The sequence below is a fragment of the Peromyscus leucopus genome, chromosome 1 (assembly GCF_004664715.2).
Source record: "Peromyscus leucopus breed LL Stock chromosome 1, UCI_PerLeu_2.1, whole genome shotgun sequence".
NCBI lineage: Eukaryota > Metazoa > Chordata > Mammalia > Rodentia > Cricetidae > Peromyscus > Peromyscus leucopus.
The window spans coordinates 134,186,357-134,204,945 of NC_051063.1; positions in this window are offsets into that span (position 1 = coordinate 134,186,357).

Below are 18,589 nucleotides of genomic sequence, written 5' to 3' on the forward strand. Positions count from 1 at the left end.
GAAGGTTTATTTAGCTTATGCTTTGGAGAGCGGCAAGCTTAAGATCAGAAAGGAGGGGTGGAGCACGGGCGGAGTGCTCCAGGTTGGCCTTCGGTGGTGAGGGTGGTGGATGGTGGCCCATCACGGCAGCAGAACACAGTGAGAAAGCCTTTACATCAGCAAACAGTAAGTCACAGACGGACCAGAATCCCACAGTCCCTTCCAAGGGCACACCCTGAGATGACCCAAGGACCTCCCACTAGGCCTCACCCCCTAACAGCACCACTCTGGGACCAATCCCTCAACCTCATAGCATCTTGGCAGATACTCATGCCGTTCCTAAACCAGACCAAGTTGTTGAGAGCACTGACTGCTTTCCCAGAGGACCCCGGGTTTGCTTCCCAGCACCCACCCACAGGGCAGCTCACAACCATCTGTAGCATGACGCCCTCTTCTGGCCTCCACAGGCACCAGGCACACATGCAGGCAAAACACTCACACACCTAAAAATACAATAATAAAATAATCTTTCAAAAGGAATCTGGGCTTACACACTGCTCTGGTTTTTGCAAAACATATCAGTCCCAAAGCACGCGTCAGGGACTTAATGCCAGCACAGCCTTGTTGGGGAGCGGGGTCTGATAGGTGTGTTCACGTCGCTAGGACTTTCTTCTGAGTGATCACATTCATGCTGACTATGAAAGGGCGTGGGGCTCCAAGTTCCATCTCCCGTTCCCGCTCTCCTCCCACTCCTCTTCCTCCCCACCTCCTTCCTGCCTCTCTCCCCTTCCTTTCTGTGTATGTATCTTTATTCCCACCTCTGTCTGTCTCTAGCAGGTTTAATCTCTCCCGATAGCTCTCAAGAGCTTCCTGTACCTCCCACCTCTACCACCGGGCAGGCACTGCAACAAGAGGACCTTCCCCAGCAGGACCTTGACCTGGAACCTCCCAGCTCCAGGAGTGACAGAAACACATAGCTTAAAAAGAAATGACCTACACCATCCCCGTGACTCTGCTCAGCAGGAGATAGACTAAGACAGACCTACCTTGGTAGGGGATGGGCGAGAGAAGAATAAACAGTGAAGGGTTGCCTTTGGGAAGGACAGCTGGGGCTTTTAGGAGAACAAGGAGGAAGAGGAAAGTTTGGGGATGACAGTGTTCGTCTGGACAGCGTGAAAGGTCTTTGTATCTTCGGAGCTGTAAACTAACCCCAGGAGGGATTTCCAGTGGATTTACCCTTTATATCTTTACTGGGAGAGAATGCATGTGAGCCCTTGTTTCTCAGAACTTCCTGCCTTTTTCAGATAAAGAAAGTCTTTTTGCAGCTGGTGGATCTCAAATGTCCAGTGCCTGAGTGGCCCATCCTGCCTAGCTGGCACTCCTCTGTTGATATTTGTGAATGAATGAGTGAATGAATGAATGAGTGAGCAAATGAGCATGCAGGAAGTAGGTAGAGAGACCATTGCTTGGTGATCAAGCACGTGGTAGGAGATAAAGTCCAAATTCCTCTCACTGATGAGGTGACCCCCATAGTGCTGGGTCAGGCTTCCCCAGAGTACATTTCAGGGCTGACAGAGGCTGTGCACACTAGGCCATTCCCCGATGGGCTCCTGCACTTCCCTGACCACTGCTGGGCTCAGCAGTTGGTTCCTAGGAGGACTGAGGCCAGAGCTAAGGCCCAATAGGTTTGGAGGGAGAAGTCTGACATTTGAAGCCTGCAACTCAGTCCATCCATCAGCTTGGATTCTTTTGGGGGGGACAAAACTGGGAAGCAAGTGTTGGACAGGTTCTCCTGGGGCTCCTGGCTTGGGAAAGGAGCAGGAAGCAGGTCGGAGGCCTTTTGCCTTGAAAGACTCCCACATCCTCCCATCAAAGGAGTGAGGAGGAGGAGGAGGAACTGGAGAGGCTGGGTGCTGGCTGGGTCAGCGAGTGAACCAGGGTTAGTTAGTTAGTTAGTTAGTTAGCGACAGCCCTTCAGGGCCTGGGCTCCACTGCCTACCTCAACCCTGCCCAACCTGGGTTCTTTTGAAGTCTACTCCTCGTGGCATGCAAAAGCCCTGGTATTGCGTTCAAAGAGAGAACATGATGTTCTTCAGGAAGTGGCCTTTGTCTGGACCCAGACAAGATGGGCTGTCCAGATGTTCAGCTGGCCCAGCTAGACTGGTGCTGGGCAGAACTTTACTAAAAATAGATCCTCCATGATCCGCCACTCTGCAGAGTTAATATGTGAGGACCTTAACTGGGCTAATACCTTCCTTTCCCTTTCACAATTCATTGAGAATTCTGCAGGGCCAATGGGTGGCTGGAAGGAGGGGAAGACGAAACACCATACTCCTCTTTTTTGTGATAGTTTCTCTATGTAGCCCTGTCTGGCCTGGAACTCAGTGTAGACCAGGCTGTTATTAACCTCATAGCAATCCTGCCTTTATATTCTGGGTGCTGGAATTACAGGCATGTACCATCATGCCAAGCTGAGGAGGCAATTACAAAATTGTGTGTGTGTTCGTGTGTGCACACATTTGTGGGTGGGTGTGTGCAGTGCACATGAGTGCAGTTGCTCTCAGAGGATGGAGGTATCAAATTCCCTTGAAACTGGAATTTAAATAGGCAGTTGTGGCCGGGCGGTGGTGGCACATGCCTTTTAATACCAGCACTTGGGAGGCAGAGCCAGGCGGATCTCTGTGAGTTCGAGGCCAGCCTGGACTACAGAACGAGATCCAGGACAGGCACCAAAACTACACAGAGAAACCCTGTCTCGAACCCCCCCCCCAAAGGCAGTTGTGAGCTGCCTATATGGGTCTGGGAATTGTAAGAGTAGCACAAACACTTTCCTGCTGAACTCTCTCTCCAGCCCCAAGGAATCAACCTCTGAGGGAATAAAACAAGTGTGTCTGCGTGGCAGCTTGGCACAGTCTTCAGGCAGCTAACATGGGGATTTGGACCTGGAGTCCTAATTTAGATTTCGGGCTCGACATCTTTCTTTAACTGTTCCTGGATGCCTGTTACAGAATGGCAGATCCATGAGTGAGAAAACGCATTTGGGTACCTCTCCCTGACGAGCCAGAAGCCACTGGCGGGTTCCAGTGTTCCTCTGCCAGGCATTTAGAGGAGGAAATTAGTCAAGACTGGAGGGAGCATCTATATCCTTCTGGGCAGGACAGTGGGCAACAGAATCCTCCAGGGCGATATGGAAAAACCACACAAAGAAAGCTCAGAAGCAACCCATTTCAGTGAGACAACATTTTTCCATTTTTAAACCGAAGGCGTGTTTATTCCCCGGCACTGGCCTCTGGACCTTGGCCTCTGGCTTAGGAACAAAAGGGGGTTGTTTGGTCCCCGGGCCTGCATTTGCTCACAGGCTCTGATGTGGGCCCAGAGCATCTGGTTTGGGGAGGCGGTGTGCACTTGGGGAGATGAGCACAGGGCTGTTCTCCTCAAGCTTGGCCTAGGCCTGCATTACACAGTGCAGTGGAGGGAGGAGATTGGGGTCTGCAAGCCTCCTCCCTCCTCTCCGTGGAGAAGAGAATGTATGCCTCTGAGGTCACTTGTCCTCATGGACACACCTTCTTGCTGACACAGGCCCTTTGGTCCAGTTGCCAACACAGGGGTCTCACCTTCACATCTGCAGCCAACCTCTCATTGCATGCAGACCTCTGCCTCCAGAGTACATCTGTCTCTTCTTCCCCCTCCCCTCCGTCCATCCCTCTGTCCATCCGCACTCCCCCACCCCACCCCTTCCTCCCTTCCTTCCTTTGAGTCTGGGTCTCTACACAGACCAGGTTGACTTCAACCTTGTGGTTCTCCTGTCTCAGCCTCCCCAGTGCTGGAATCCCAGGTGTTCATTGCCATGCCCAGCTACTTGTGCTCTTGTATCAGGTCCACACCCTGGTTCTGGACCGACTCTAGGGTCACTCATCCGACGCCTCTTTGGGAAGGCGCTTTCTTTGTCCTGGCCACCCTGCTCAGCTGCGCACAAGGGGATCACTGTTGTGGGAAGACCAACAGGCAGCAGGCGGTTTATTTCGGTAGATTTCATCTACCTCTTTGCCAAGCAGAAGCTGGGTGGCCTCCTCTGTTCCTCTCCGGCCTGACCCCATATACCCCACTCATCAGCACAGTGCCTGGCTGGTTCTAATTCTGAAACACACATGTGGCATTGACTTTCTCACTCTCTCTTTTTTTTTTTTCCATGTTCTTTTTGCCAACCCCACTCCTTTCCTCCTGTACCCAAGGAACCACCCTGCCTCTCCTGGACCGGTGCACTGGCCTCCCTGCTAGGCTCTAGGCTCCTCTCCTGACTCCCCAGAGCCCGTTTTCCACATTAACCAGAGGACTCCCTTGAAAATACCAACACTCTTTTCCTTAAGGCATCTCAGTAGGTTTGTTTTTCAGGTTTTTAGTTTTTAAATTAGTATATATTAATCGCACAAAACAGATTTCCTTAGGACATTTTCGTGTATGGCTATAACATCTTTTGATCAAATCTACTCCCCCCATTACCCTCCCTTCTCCCTCCTGCCCCTTTCTTCCCTTTTATGTAATAGTCTCTCTTTCACTTAAAGACATCGACTTGTCTTTCTGACTTCAACTTTCATACACACAGCATCAAAGATCACGTACCTTTTGACGTCTGTGATTTTGCTCAACAGTCTGTTTATTGAGCTAATAATGGGGAGGAGTATAGATTTTATCTATGTGCAAAAACTCTACATAAAGCCCATTGGAGGAACAAGGCCTTTGGTGTATTGCTGGGCAACATGTACAGCTTAATGTGTATGCCTTATGGCTAGCAATCCCAGGAGTAAACACCCAGCAGACATAGGCAGAGCTCACCAAAAGACATGCAAAGGTCACTGAAACCATCAGGAAGGCACTATTAACCCCATTTTACAGATAGGGAAACTGAGGCTTGGAAAGAGGCTAGAGAGCTTGCCCAAGATCTCTCACTTGGTATGATAAGGCCATGCCAGGCTAGTGCCTCTGACTCTGACCTTCTTGCCTCCTGTCTCATAGCTAGTCCAGTTGGGGTAGGCACTGGTTTAGTTAATCAGGCTTGTGCCTTTCTCAAACCCTATTTATCTTCTTTTTCTTTGAGACAGTCTCACGTAGTCCAGGCGGGCCCTGAACCCTTGATCTTGCTGCTTCTCCCTCCCAAGTGTTGGGATTACAGGTGTGTGCCAGCTCACCTGGTTTCATGTAGTGCTCGCGATTGAATTTGGGGCTCTGGTAAGCACTCTGTCATTTGAATGACGCCTGACACCCTTGGGGCCTTTAAAAATTTTTGAATTTTAGAGTAGGTTTGTATTCATAGAAAACTTGCATCTGGGCATGGTGGCACATACCTGTGATCCCTGCGCTTGGGGCTGAGGGTAGGAGGATTGCTGTGCATTCAAGGCCAGCCTGGGCTACAAGTGTAAGACCTTGTTTCAGAACAAACAAACAAACAAACAAACAGTGAGTGAACAAGTATGTCAGCTTGACCCAAGTGAGAAGCATCTGGGAAGAGAAAACCCGTACCCGGTCTGGGAAGCGTTTTCTTTTAATGACTGATGTGGGAGGGTTCCTGTCCCAACTTCCCGCCATGAAGGGAGTAACCTGTGAGATTAAATAAACCCCGTTCTTGGCCCGGTGGTAGTGGCGCACGCCTTTAATCCCAGCACTCAGGAGGCAGAGGCAGGTGGATCTCTGTGAGTTTGAGGCCAGCCTGGTCTACAGAGTGAGATCCAGGAAAGGCACAAAGCTACACAGAGAAACCCTGTCTCGAAAAACCAAAAAACAAACAAACAAACAAAAATAATAATAAATAAAAAATAGATGAATAAATAAATAAATAAATAAATAAATAAATAAATAAAAAACAAACCCGTTCTTCCCCGGGTAACCTGTGAGTTAAATAAACCCGTTCTTCCCCAGGTTGCTTTTTGGTCATGGTCTTTATCTCAGCAACGGAAAGCAAACCAGGACAGCCTCCACGTTTTGTTTGGATGTCATTCACTTTTGTTGTTATTGTTATTGTTGTTGTAGCATTTGTTTTGTTTTGCTTTGAGACAGGGTCTTTCTGTGCAGCCCCGGCTGGCTAAGACCTTTCACAACATCCTGGCAGGATGCCGCTGGCTTTTTTTGCACTATCCTCCTTCTGCTCCAGCGTCCCGTCCAGGGCACAGTTCTCTTACTTCTTTCTCCTCTGGCCTGTGACATTTTCTCAGGTTCACTTACTTTGACAGCAACGGGTCGGTCTCATGTTTTCTAACGCCGCTGCCGAAGGGTTAGACTGGAGCTGTGGGTGGCTGGGAGAAGACGGCCGAGGTAAAGGTCACTTGGTGCTGTCAGTGTTCAAGCCACAGCTCCTGACTTTAACCTGGGTGACTGCCAAGGGAATAGCTACTCTTTTTCAAACTTCTCTCTCCTGAAACACGGCCCCTCTCGTTCTCTCCTCCCGACTCTACTCCTTGGAAGCAGGTCACTCATGTAGCCCATGTTCAAAGTGAGGAGAGGGACCTTAATATGTCCTCAAGGAGGGAAGGTTGACTGAAATGACTTGTAATTCTTCCCTGAGCTTTCTGCTGCTGTGACAAACACTGAGAGAAACAACTTCTAGGGATAGAATGATTTATCTAGGTTTACCGTTTCAGTGTCTTTAAAAAAAAATTTTTAAATTTATTCTTTGGAATTTCCATACATGTATGCAGTCGTTTTTCTTTTTGTTTGTTTTGTTTTCTTTTTCAAGACAAGGTTTCTCTGTGTAGCCCTGGCTGTCTTGTAGACCAGGCTGACCTTGAATTCAGAGATCTGCCTGCCTCTGCTTCCCAAGTGCTGGGATTAAAGGCATGTGCCACCACTGCCTGGCTTGTTTCTTTAAAATATTAATAACTAATTAATAATTATTAATTTAAAATTTTAATTTAATATTATTAATAATTATTACATATTACCTCTCTCCAACTCTCTACAGAAGTCACCAACCACTCTCCTCTCATGTTCTTTTTCTTTTCTTCTTTTCCTTTTCCATTTTGTTTTTTTTGAGACAGGGTTTCTCTGTGTAACAGCCCTAGCTGTCCTGGGACTCACTCTGTAGACCAGGCTGGCCTCGAACTCACTGAGGTCCGCCTACCTCTGCCTCCTGAGTGCTGGGATTAAAGGCGTGGGCCACCACTGCCTGGCCAAGTGATTATTCTTAATAGCCCACTGTGTTTAATTAGTGCTGACCATGTACAAATGGGAGTGGGCCATTCACTAAGGCATGGACGGTCTACCAGAAGCCGTATCCTCACGGAAACGTGAGTCTCCCTTCCTCAGTGGCCATGAACTGCCACTAACTCCTCAGGGATCTCTCCTAGGAGCGGGGCCCCAGGAGCTCCTTCCCATCCGTTCCGGAATTCTGACGGACTGGATCCTGTGCAGGCCACCCCAGGGGCTGTGAGCTGATGTGGGCCTCAGACATGCCGCCTCCAGGGGAGTGTTGCACTGCGCTCTTCCCACCCACGGGGTCTGTGAGCTGAAGTGCGCCACTTCTCTGGCTCTTACCAGCTTGTTTGTTTTTCTGTGTAGCCTTGGCCTCGAGCTCACAGAGATCCACCTGCCTCCTCCTCTTGTCATCATCATTGTCGTTGTCGCCATCTTTGCTGAGTCCCCAAGTCCTCCTCCGCACAGGCTCTTACATTCTTTTTTTTTTTTTTTTTGAGACAGCGTTTCTCTGTATAGCTTTGAGCCTTTCCTGGAGCTCACTTGGTAGCCCAGGCTGGCCTCGAACTCACAGAGATCCGCCTGGCTCTGCCTCCCAAGTGCTGGGATTAACGGCGTGCGCCACCCCCCCCCCCCGTCCCCCGTCCCCCCCCCCCCCCCCCCCCCCCCCCCCCCCCCCCCCCCCCCCCCCCGTCCCCTCTCCTCAGTTATATTCCCCTGAGCTGTCCGGGAGCTGGCTGTGGTAGTTTGAATGTAATTGGCTCCCATAATCTCTTAGGAGGTGTGGCTTTGTTGGAGTGGGCGTGGCCTTGTTGGAGGATGTGTGTCACTGTGGGGGTGGGCTTTGAGGTTTCCTATGCTCAGGATACTGCCCAGCTTCTCAGTTGACTTCCTGTTGCCTGCAAGATGTAGGACTCTCAGCTACCTCTCCAATGCTACATCTGTTTGCAAGCCACCATGCTCCTCACCATGATGGTAATGGACTGAACCTCTGAAAGTGTAAGTGAGCCATTCCAATTAAATGTTTTCCTCCTTAAGAGTTGCCATGGTCATGGTGTCTCTTCACAACAATGCAAACCCTAACTAAGAGAGTCACTGTAGATGATCCATCCACTGCTGAGCATTCCTTTTCAGAGGTTTTTAGGTCATGTTGCTTTTGGGTTTGTGGCGAAAGACCTTTACCGTGGAGAGTACATGTTAGAGAAAAGCTGCTCACCCTGAATCAGATGGGGAGCAAGAGGAAGAGGCCAAAGTCCCAGTGTCCCCTTTCAAGGTCATTCCCGGTGACCTAACTTCCTTCCACCAGGCCCTAACCCCTGAAGTTTTCTCCCCAGTGGCACCAGAGGATGTCCTGAACACATGGGACTTTGGGAGACGCCGTGGATCTAAATTATAAGGAAAGGTTTGTTTCTCCTGACCCAGTCATTCACTGATGGGTTCATTCATTCAATTATTCATTTGTACCCATATAGACCTGTGAATGTTTATTTTACGCTTTGGTTACAATCCAATGATGCATTGTTTATGGAGTCGCTTATGTCCTTCCAGTTTTGGTGAGTGTTCTCAGACAGGCTCTGTTGAGCCTTTGAACAATGTCCTTTTGTTTATTTGCTTTGCCTTTTCTTTTGTGGCAGGGTCTTATGTAGCCCAGGCAGGCTCTGCTCCTGATCTTTCTCCCTCCACCTCCCAAGAGCATGTATTGCCATGCTGGGATCACCTTTTGGTTCTTCAACATACCCTCTTACTCGGAGACATAATGACAGCTCCTGGTCATTTACATTCCCCCCAGCCCTAGCGCCAGAACTTCAAGTTTCTCCAAGGATCACTGGTTCCCTTTGTTGGAAAACGATTAGAGACCAAGTTTTGAACACTAGGGTCCTCCTTACTACTGGGGGTCTTCCTGTCTTTAGGTCCCCCTGACAGACAGAGTTAGAGAATATACTTAGGTATTCTGTGTTGATATACATACTCGTGAGTATTTATGCCTCATTGGTCTTGTATCTTCATTGAGTTAAACATGACTTCGCAGTGACTTCTCCAGTTACTCTAGTGCCTCCTGGCTTGCTCATCCCTTCTCTTGCTCATTTAAAACTTCCTTCTTCCGCACTGGGAAACCAGGTTATTGTGAGAAATCGTCTGTTTGCTTATTTATTTATCTCGTTGTCATGGTTTAAATTTGGACCATTCCCATAGGCTTACGTTCTAGGTGCTTGTCTCCTGCCTGTGGCTGTGTTTGAAAATGTTGGAGTTTTTGAGGGGCTGGACCTGGCTGGCAGAAGCAGCTGGGTTAGGATGGTTCTGTTCAACTCTGGTTCTAGCCATAATCTCAACTTCAACAGTTCAGCAAGAACACTCACCATATGCTGCCGCCGCCAGGGATGGAACTACTCTGCCATGCTTCCCTCTGGCCTCCCCTCCCCCGCCATGATGGGTTGAAACCCTGAGCCAAAATAAAATGTTCCTCTCTTAAGTTGATTCTGTCTAGTATTTTTGTCATGGATGAGGAAAGTGGCTAATGAGGCCTCTTTCTAGAGCCTTCTCTGGATGGTTAGCCTGTATCTCCATGAGAAACAGCTTGGCTGACTCGAGACCGCCTCTGTCTTTAGCTGTAGGTTTTCCTGTCAAAGACACTGCTTTTCCAAGCTCGCCGAGCCGATTCCTTTCTTCCACATCACTTTCAGTGAGGTTGTGACCCTCAGCTGCAACGTGGAAGATTCTTTGGTCACAGTCTGGCACCCCCAACTCTCGGGTTGGTTTTCAAACACTTGTCAACATTAAAGTTTATTCATTGTGCTGTAAAATTCTCTGGGTTTTGGAAGTTGCATGGTGACATGTGTCTATGACTCCAGTGTCATACAGAGCAACAATGTTGTTTCGAAACTTCTCTGTGCTGTTCCTGACACCCAACCACTCTCCTTCCTCAGGTGCTGGCAATCACCGATATGGTTGATTTGTTTGTTTTTGTTTTTGTTTTAGACGTGTGTTCTCATTCCACGCTGGCCCCAAACTTGCTATGTAGCCTCTACCTCCCAAATCCTGGGATTACAGATATGCACCAACATGCCTACATGCCTGTTTTTATGAGGTACTGGGGATCAGACTCAGGGCTTCATGCATAATAGGCAAAAACTCTGTCAACTGAGCTACATCTCCAGTTCCCCGGCCCCTTTTGAGACAGGGTCTCACTATACAGGGGACTATGTAGACCAGGCTCGCCTTGAACTTGTAGCAATCATCCTGCCTCTGCCTCCCAAGTGCTGGCATAACAGGTTTGAACAACCATGTCTGGGTGATTGATTGATTGATTGATTGATCGATTGTGTGTGTGTGTGTGTGTGTGTGTGTGTGTGTGTGTGTGTGTGAAACCCTATAGCTTTCCTTTCTCCAGAAAGAAATACAGGTGTAATTATGGACCTTGTAGTCATCGTTGTTTGTCTTCTTTTTTTTTTTATTTATTTTTTTTATTTTTTTATTTTTTTTATTTTTTTGGTTTTTCGAGACAGGGTTTCTCTGTGTAGCTTTGCGCCTTTCCTGGGACTCACTTGGTAGTTCAGGCTGGCCTCGAACTCACAGAGATCCGCCTGGCTCTGCCTCCCGAGTGCTGGGATTAAAGGCGTGCGCCACCACCGCCCGGCTGTTTGTCTTCTTTATTAAGCATAATAAATTTAAGATTCATATACTTTTTATGAATTGATAGCTTCGTCCATTTTATCACAGAATTCTATTTCATCTTATTCCTTGTATGGTTTTGCTACAGTTTATCCACTCACCCACTGCAGAGCATCTTGGTTGCCTCTATAATGAGACTCTTGGATGGGGACATAGAGGACACTGAGGCTTAGTTCCAGGAAGCAGCTTTATTTGGGCTGACATTGACTCAGCTGATTCATACCCAAAGCCCGAGCCCTGAATGCAGTGGGGGTTATCTACTTTTAAAAATTGCATTGTGTATTTTGAGTAGTGAGCTCTTTCTTCACCAGGCATTGTGGTGCACACTTGTAAGCCCTGTAGGTTCAAGGCTTTCCAGGGCTAGATAGTGAGACCCTATTTCCAAACAATCAACCTTTATTCTTACTCTGGACAGGCATTCTTTACGGGGTATAACATTTGTGGCAGTGACTGACCCCACCCCCGCTTCCCTCTGGCTCCCTTAATACTGTCTTTCACTGTTTACCTTTGATAAAGGTAAAGGCTGTTTATCCTTGATAAAGTCCACTTATCAATGTCTCTTCGTGGATCTTGCTTTTGACGGTACAGTCTAGAATACTACTACCAAACAAGGCCATACAGATTTTCTTCTAGAAGTTTCCATACTAGTTGTTGAGAAGATTATCTTTTTGGTCATGTGACCCTGGCACCTCTGTTTAAAGTCAGGTGACTCAACAGGGGTCTCTTCTGGGCTGCTGTGTGCTTTCCTCAAAGCTTTTGTTTCCTGAGCCCCTCGGAAAGCTGCTTTCTTGTTAACAAAGGCTCAGAGTAAATGCTAACCCACTGTGGAGGGCTTTGCTGACTGCTGCTCATGAAGGAGTCTCCCTTTCTCCCTCCAGTCACAGCACCCTGTTACCTTCATTGTGGCATTTACTACACCTAAAAAATGTCTCTCCCACCTTCTCTCTTCCTTTCTTTCTCAGGGGTTGGCCTCCAACTCCGGATCTCCTTGCTCAGCTTTCCAGTTCTGAGATTGCAGGAATCTCCCAGAAGCTGAGAAACATGTTCGAACCTTTTGTTATTTGGTGGTAGGAATCGAACCCAGGGCCTTGTGTGTGCTGGACAAACTCTGTATCACTGAAGCACCTTCTACTCTCTTCTCACATTTAGAAGCCCCATAAGCCCCAAGGACGACAGTTTCCTAGAATGATGACCAGTTCCAAGAATGTCGATGGAATTAAACAACCATACAATTATCTCATATTTTGTCTGTTAAAAAAAACCCATAAAAGTTACCTTCTTCATCATTTTTGAGCTTGTGGTTCAGTAGTATTAAGTACATTTTCTTTGCTGTGAACCAGGACTTCAGAGATATTACATCTTGCTGAACTGAAACTTAGACCATTAAACAATCCCCTTTCATCCCCCCCCCCCAAGACCCTGGACAGCACAGTTCTTCTGTTTCTATGAATTTGAGCACTTTAGATACCTTGTATAAGTGAAATGATGGATCCATACAATATTTGTCCTTTTTGTGACTCAAACCTCGCCTTTTCTCCCTCTTTCCCTGACAAGATCTTGTACTATATAGCTCAGGGTAACCTAGAGCTTGCTAGTAGCTCAGGTTGGCCTTGAACTGCCTTTAGCCTCCTATGTGCTGGATACAGAACTGTGCCTCCACACCTGGCTTCTCTCTCCTTCCTTTCTTCTCCATCCTTCCCTCTCTCCCTTCTTCTTTTTCATTTTTTAAAAATTTTGGGGTCAGGATCTCACTACATAGTGCTGCTTGGCTTAGAACTCACTATGTAGACCAGGTTGGCCTCGAACTCACAGATACCTCCCAAATACTGGAATCAAAGGTGTGCACTACCATGCCCAGTCCTTTCTTTTACTTTCTTTCCAGAAATGGTTTACTTTTATTATTTTAAAATTACATGTATCTGTCTATGCAAATGTCCATGAAGGCTTTGACTATGCCTAGAGCTGGAGTTAGAGGCAGTTGTGAGTTGCCCAGTGTGGGTGCTGGGAACTGAACTCAGGTCTTCTGCAGGGAAAGAACAGGTACACGTTTTTAACTGCTGAGCCACCTTTCCAGCCCCCTCCCTCCATTTTTTATTTCTTGAGACATGGTTTTATGTAGCCCAGGCTGGCTTTGAACTTGCTATGTAGCCAAGAATGACTTTCTGTGGCACATTTGTTTGTGTGTGCAGTTGCATGTGTGTGAGTGTGCATTCTTCTGTGTCTGTGCATGCATATGGACTCCATCCAATTGCTTTTCTTGTCTATTCAAGTTTATCTGTGTGGATGTGAGCCTGCATGAGTTTATGCGCACCATGTGCATGTAGGTGTCCTCAGAGGACAGACTGTGTTGTTGGAACTGGAGTTGCAGGTGTTTGTGAGCCACCTGATGTGGTACTGGGAACCAATCTCAAGTCTTCTGTAAGAGCAGCAAATGCTGCTAACCGTTGAGTTATCTCTCCAGCCTTTGTTTTCTTGAAACAAGGTCTCAAAGTCGCTTAGCCTGGAACTCACCAAGCAGACTAGCTGGGAAGGACAGAGAGCCCAGTGATTTGCCTGGTTCCACCTGTCCAGTACTGGGATTACAAGTCTGTGTCATGATGCTAGGGATTTTTGGGGTGTTTTCCCCCCTATAGTTCTAGGGATTGAATTCTGGTCCTTATGCTTATAAGGTGTCTTAGTTACTGTTCTGCCTTGAAGAGATATCATGATCAAGGCAACTTAGAGAAAAAAGACTTTATTTGGGGCTTATAGTTTCAGAGGGTGAGTCCACAGCCATCATGGCAGGGAGCATGGCAGTAGGTAGACAAGCGTGGTGCTGGAGCAGTAGCTGAGAGCTTACATGCTGAGACAACAACATGAGGCAGACAGAGAGAGAGCCAACTGGAGTGGCACGGGCTTTTGAAACTTCAAAGCCCACTCTAGTGACACACCGTCTCTAACAAAGCCACACCTCCTAATCCTTTCCAAACAGTTCCACCAACTGTGGACAGAAGCATTCAAATATATGAGCCTCTGGGGGTCATTGTCACTCAAATCACCACATCAAGCAAGCACTTTATAACGAACTTTTCCCCAGTTCCCTGATCTAGAACTTCTGATTCTTCAATTTCTGCCTCCCAAGTACTGGGATTACAGGCGTCCACCACCACAGCTGGTTTACTTATTCTGTCTTGACTCTTTACATAGAAGTGCTTTTTAAATTTTGCTGTATATGTGTGTATGGGCATGCACATGTGGAGGTCAGAGAACAACTTTGTGGAGTCAGGGCTCTCCTCCACCTTTACCAGGATTCCAGGGACTGAAGAGCTAGCTCAATGGCCCACAGAAAGGAATTTTCCTAAGTGTGCTGTTTGGGATCTCAGAGCATTTGGACAGACATGCCAGATTACCAGTTCATACATGTAAATATCTATAGCTGTACCATATAGGTCTATCCCAGCCAGCTTGTCCAGCTGTCTGCCTCTAGGCTTTTAGGACTATAATCAGTTCTTCCAAACCTCAAACAGTAATATTTTGTACCTCTTCTATATTGGGTCGGGCATGGTGGTAGATGCCTTTGCTTCCAGCACTTAGGAAGCAGAGGCAGGAGGATCTCTGTGAGTTCAAGGTCAGCCTCTACAAAGTGAGTTGCAGGCCAACTAGGTCTACATAGTGAGATTTTGCTCAAAAAAGAAAAAAAAAAAAAACAAAAAAAAAAACAAAAAACCCTGAAAGTCTTATGGACATCCTGCTTACACCACTGTGAGAGTATCCACGGACAACCTAATCAAATCTTGCAATACTGATGTCCTGATGTTAGAGACAAGGAGCTCTCAGGCTGAGGAAATACCGTTCACTGGGCTGTCTAAAGATACAAGAAAACCCCCTCCATCTATAGCCCTTCCTGTGCTTGCTGTCAGCTCTGGATCCCAAGGCCACCGTCTGTCCTCTCTCAGTAAGTCTGTCTACTGGTCCTAACATTTGCAGAGTTGCTTTAAAAGAAAAAATGCGCATGCTCAGGCTCTGCCCAGGGATTCTGATGTAACTGCTCTGGGAGTGGGGGGTGGGGAGGAGCCTGATCTCGGATGGTTTAAACATAGATGTTAATGTTTCTAGTCACTGCGTTGACCGCATGCTCAATGAGTATTTGCTGAGTGACTCAGTGTTTGAATGAGCCTGAATGAGGTAACTGGGTATGGCTGCAGCAAGTGGGCGGCAGAAAGCTGGTGAGGGCCCTTAGAGCCCCTCCTCTGCAGGAAGGGGGGCATTCACTGAAGATTACTCTCTTATTTTTTCTCTTTCTCTTTTTTTCTTTTTCAGTCTTTGGGCTTGAACCTTGGGCCTCTCCTTTAAGTTGCCCAGGCTGGCCTTGAACACACTCTGTATCCCAGGCTGACCCTGAACACATTGTGCATCCCCCAAAATAGGTCTTGAACTTTCCTTTCCCCTGTTTTCTTTCTTTCTTTCTTTCTTTCTTTCTTTCTTTCTTTCTTTCTTTCTTTCTTTCTTTCTTTCTTTCTTTCTTTCTTTCTCTCTCTCTCTCTCTCTCTCTCTCTCTCTCTCTCTCTCTCTCTCTCTCTCTCTCTCTCTTTCTCTTTCTCTTTTTTCCAAGACAGGGGTTCTCTGTGTATCCCTTGCTGTCCTGGAACTCACTCTGTAGACCAGGGTGGCCTCGAACTCAGCGACCTGCCTGCCTCTGCCTTCTGAGTGCTGGGATTAAAGGTGTATACCACCACCAGAGCAGGTCTTGAACTTTTAATCTGCCTCAGGCTCTGAAGCAACAGAAATGGTAGGCTTGCGCCACCAGGACCAGCCAAGAACTATAGATATTTTTATTAAAATACAATTCATATGGTATTTAACCTTGTACAATGTACATTTCAGGGGCTTCTAATACTCTGTTGTGTGACCAAACTTTTCCTGGGGATATGCAACACATACATCTACTCACTCCAGATAGGGAACTCATGACAGACCAAAGTACAGATATGACCAAGTCCAGCTGGTGAACCAATGAGCTTTATCAGGGTTACTTACAGGAGTATGGGTGAGAGATTACTTACAGTAGCAGAAATGACTCAAAGATATTACCAAACCCACCCCAGTATGGAGATTGATTGTGAGCCACCATATGGCTGCTGGGCTATTTATTTATTTATATTTATTTTTCTGATCCATTTTCTCCAGCCTTGCAGGATCACAGGTCTGTGCCCACTGAGGCTTTGTGGCTGGATTTTCTCACTGAGGGTAATGTTTTCAAGGTTGTCCTCAGACCTCAGCAAGTATGCTATGGCATGAGGGTGTCCCTTCTCCCAAATAAACAAATAAGGAAAGAAAGTATAATTTAAAAAGAGAGATTGTGCATAGTAATCTTGTGTCCTGGAGCCTTGCTCACCACATCCACCAGCTTTCATAGTTACTTTTTGTGCGTGGATTCTTCTGAATTTTCTCCATACATGATCACGTGATCTGTGAATAGCCATAGTGGTCATTTTACTTCCTTCTTTTCTACCTGGATATATTATCTGGTTCTGACCTGATTGTCCAGGTTCCCATCTCTTGTATCACTTTGGAGGAAGTGGTGGGCAGAAATCCTTGTTTGGTTCCTGGCCTTACCCACTTGGTGATGGTATCAGCTGTTTGTTTATAGGCATCTCGGACCTTTGAGGAAGTTTCCTTCACTCTCAGTGTGCCGAGCGCTTCGTCATGGACTGTCGTTGACTACCACTGATGCTTTTCCTTTGCCCGGGGAGTTGTTTTGTCCCTTCGGAGCAGGACTTTTATTTTTAAAGGTTTATTTTTATTTTATGTGCATCAGTGCTTTGCTTATGTGGGCGTTAGTGCATCACACACATGCATTTCCCCCAGAGGCCAGTAGATGGTGTGGGATCCCCTGGGACTGGAGTTACAGATGGTTGTGAACCTCCTTGTGGGTGCTGGGAATTGAGCCCTGGTCCTCGGCAAGAACAACCAATGCTGGTAACAGTGGAGCCACCTCTCCAGGCTCTCCCCCCTCCTCGTCCTCCTCCTTGTCCTCCTCCTCCTCCTCCTCCTCCTCCTCCTCCTCCTCCTCCTCCTTCCTCCTCCTCCTCCTCCTCCTCCTCCTTTACCAGTTGAAGAGTCATTTATTTTTTGTGTCCCAGTAAGGCATCTTTTTGATGGCTTTATGATAGCCACCCTGTAACTTTTTGTACTCAGTACTGAACCGGGTTTGGACTCTCAGTCCTAAGCAGTCTGCATTGATGTTGAGTTCCTGTTCTCTCTCTAGTTTACATTTTCCATGTAATATTAATATTGCTTTAAATTTGCATGCAGCAAAATATATTTTTTTGATGTATAGTTCCCCTTTGGGGAAATTATAATATAATCAATCATAAACTTTCTCTGGTCCCTTTCCTCTCTCCAAACTTCCCCATTTATCCCTCCTTGTTCTTTTTCAAAACCGTGGTCTCTTTTTTCATTAATTGCTGTTACATGCATGTGTGAGTGCGTGCGTGCCTGTGTGTGTGTCTGTCTGTCTGTGTCTTTATCCCTAGCTATAACCTGCCCAGTCTGTATGTTACTCATGTGTATGTTTTCAGGGCTGATCATACTGGATAACCAATTGCTGTGTTCTTCCTTGGAGATGACTGGTTCTCCCACCCCAGCGTTTCTCAGTTTCCTGTAGTTCTTTGTGAAGGGTTGAAGCCTTATGGGCTTTCTCCAGGCCACTTTGGCTTGTCTATTGGTGGTGTTCTTGTTCAGCTCATGTTTAGGCAGTCATATTGGTGAAATTGTTATGGGTGTAGTTTCTCACATTCCTAGGCGACACAGTCTCACAGCAAACTCCCCAATCTTTAGGCTCTGACCATCTTTCCACTCCCTCTTCTAAAATGTTCCCCGAGCCTTAGCCTTAGGTGTGGGAGTGTCTTAGTGTTGTATCCATTAGGACTGGGCTCCACAGCTCTGCATTTTAATTGGTTATGGTTTTGAACTCCTGGTCCGATTTTCTCCACCTCCCAAGTGTAGGGATTACAGGCGAGAAACTTGGTTAAACTTTACTGTATTATCATCATCATCATCAGTGCGTGTAGGTGTGTGGGCACACACGTGCCACTGTGTGGGTGTGAAGACAGCTTTGCGGAGTCGGGCTCTCTGCTTCTGTCTGCTTTCCCGGGGGTCTCTGGGGGAGTGATCTGAGGCTGTCAGGTTTGCTCAGCAAGTGCGCTTATTCACAGAGCCATCTTCTCAGCCAGGTTTTTATCTTTACTTATTTAACATCATCTGTCTGTCTGTCTATTGGTTTATTTTGAGACAGCGTCTCACTCTGTTGCTCAGGGTAGCTGAGGGCTCACTATGCAGTCCAAGGTGGCCCTTGGACTTTCTACAGTTCTCCTGTCTCAGCTTCCAGAGTGCTGGCATTACAGGCTTGAACCACCACACCCAGCCGAAATCCTGCAATATTTCCCATTTGGAACTTGAACACAAGCTTGTCCATTCCTTTTTTCAGTCTTTTCACGGTTTCTAAAGATGTTATGATGTCATAGTGTAGGATCATTTTGCACACATGTGTTTCTAATGGAATGAGTATCTCTGACCTCAAGTGCTAGTCTTAAGGTGTTGCCATTTGTCATTTTGAAAGATATTACCAAATAAAGAAGCTGATCTGCCTTTTCTACTCTGTCCAAGGGCGCATGCCTCAGCCTGTTTGTTGCCCCTCAGCCTCCGCTGTTAACAACTTGACACTTGCCAATCTGATAAAGGAAACACAGTACTCATTGTAGTCTGAACTTGCTGTTCT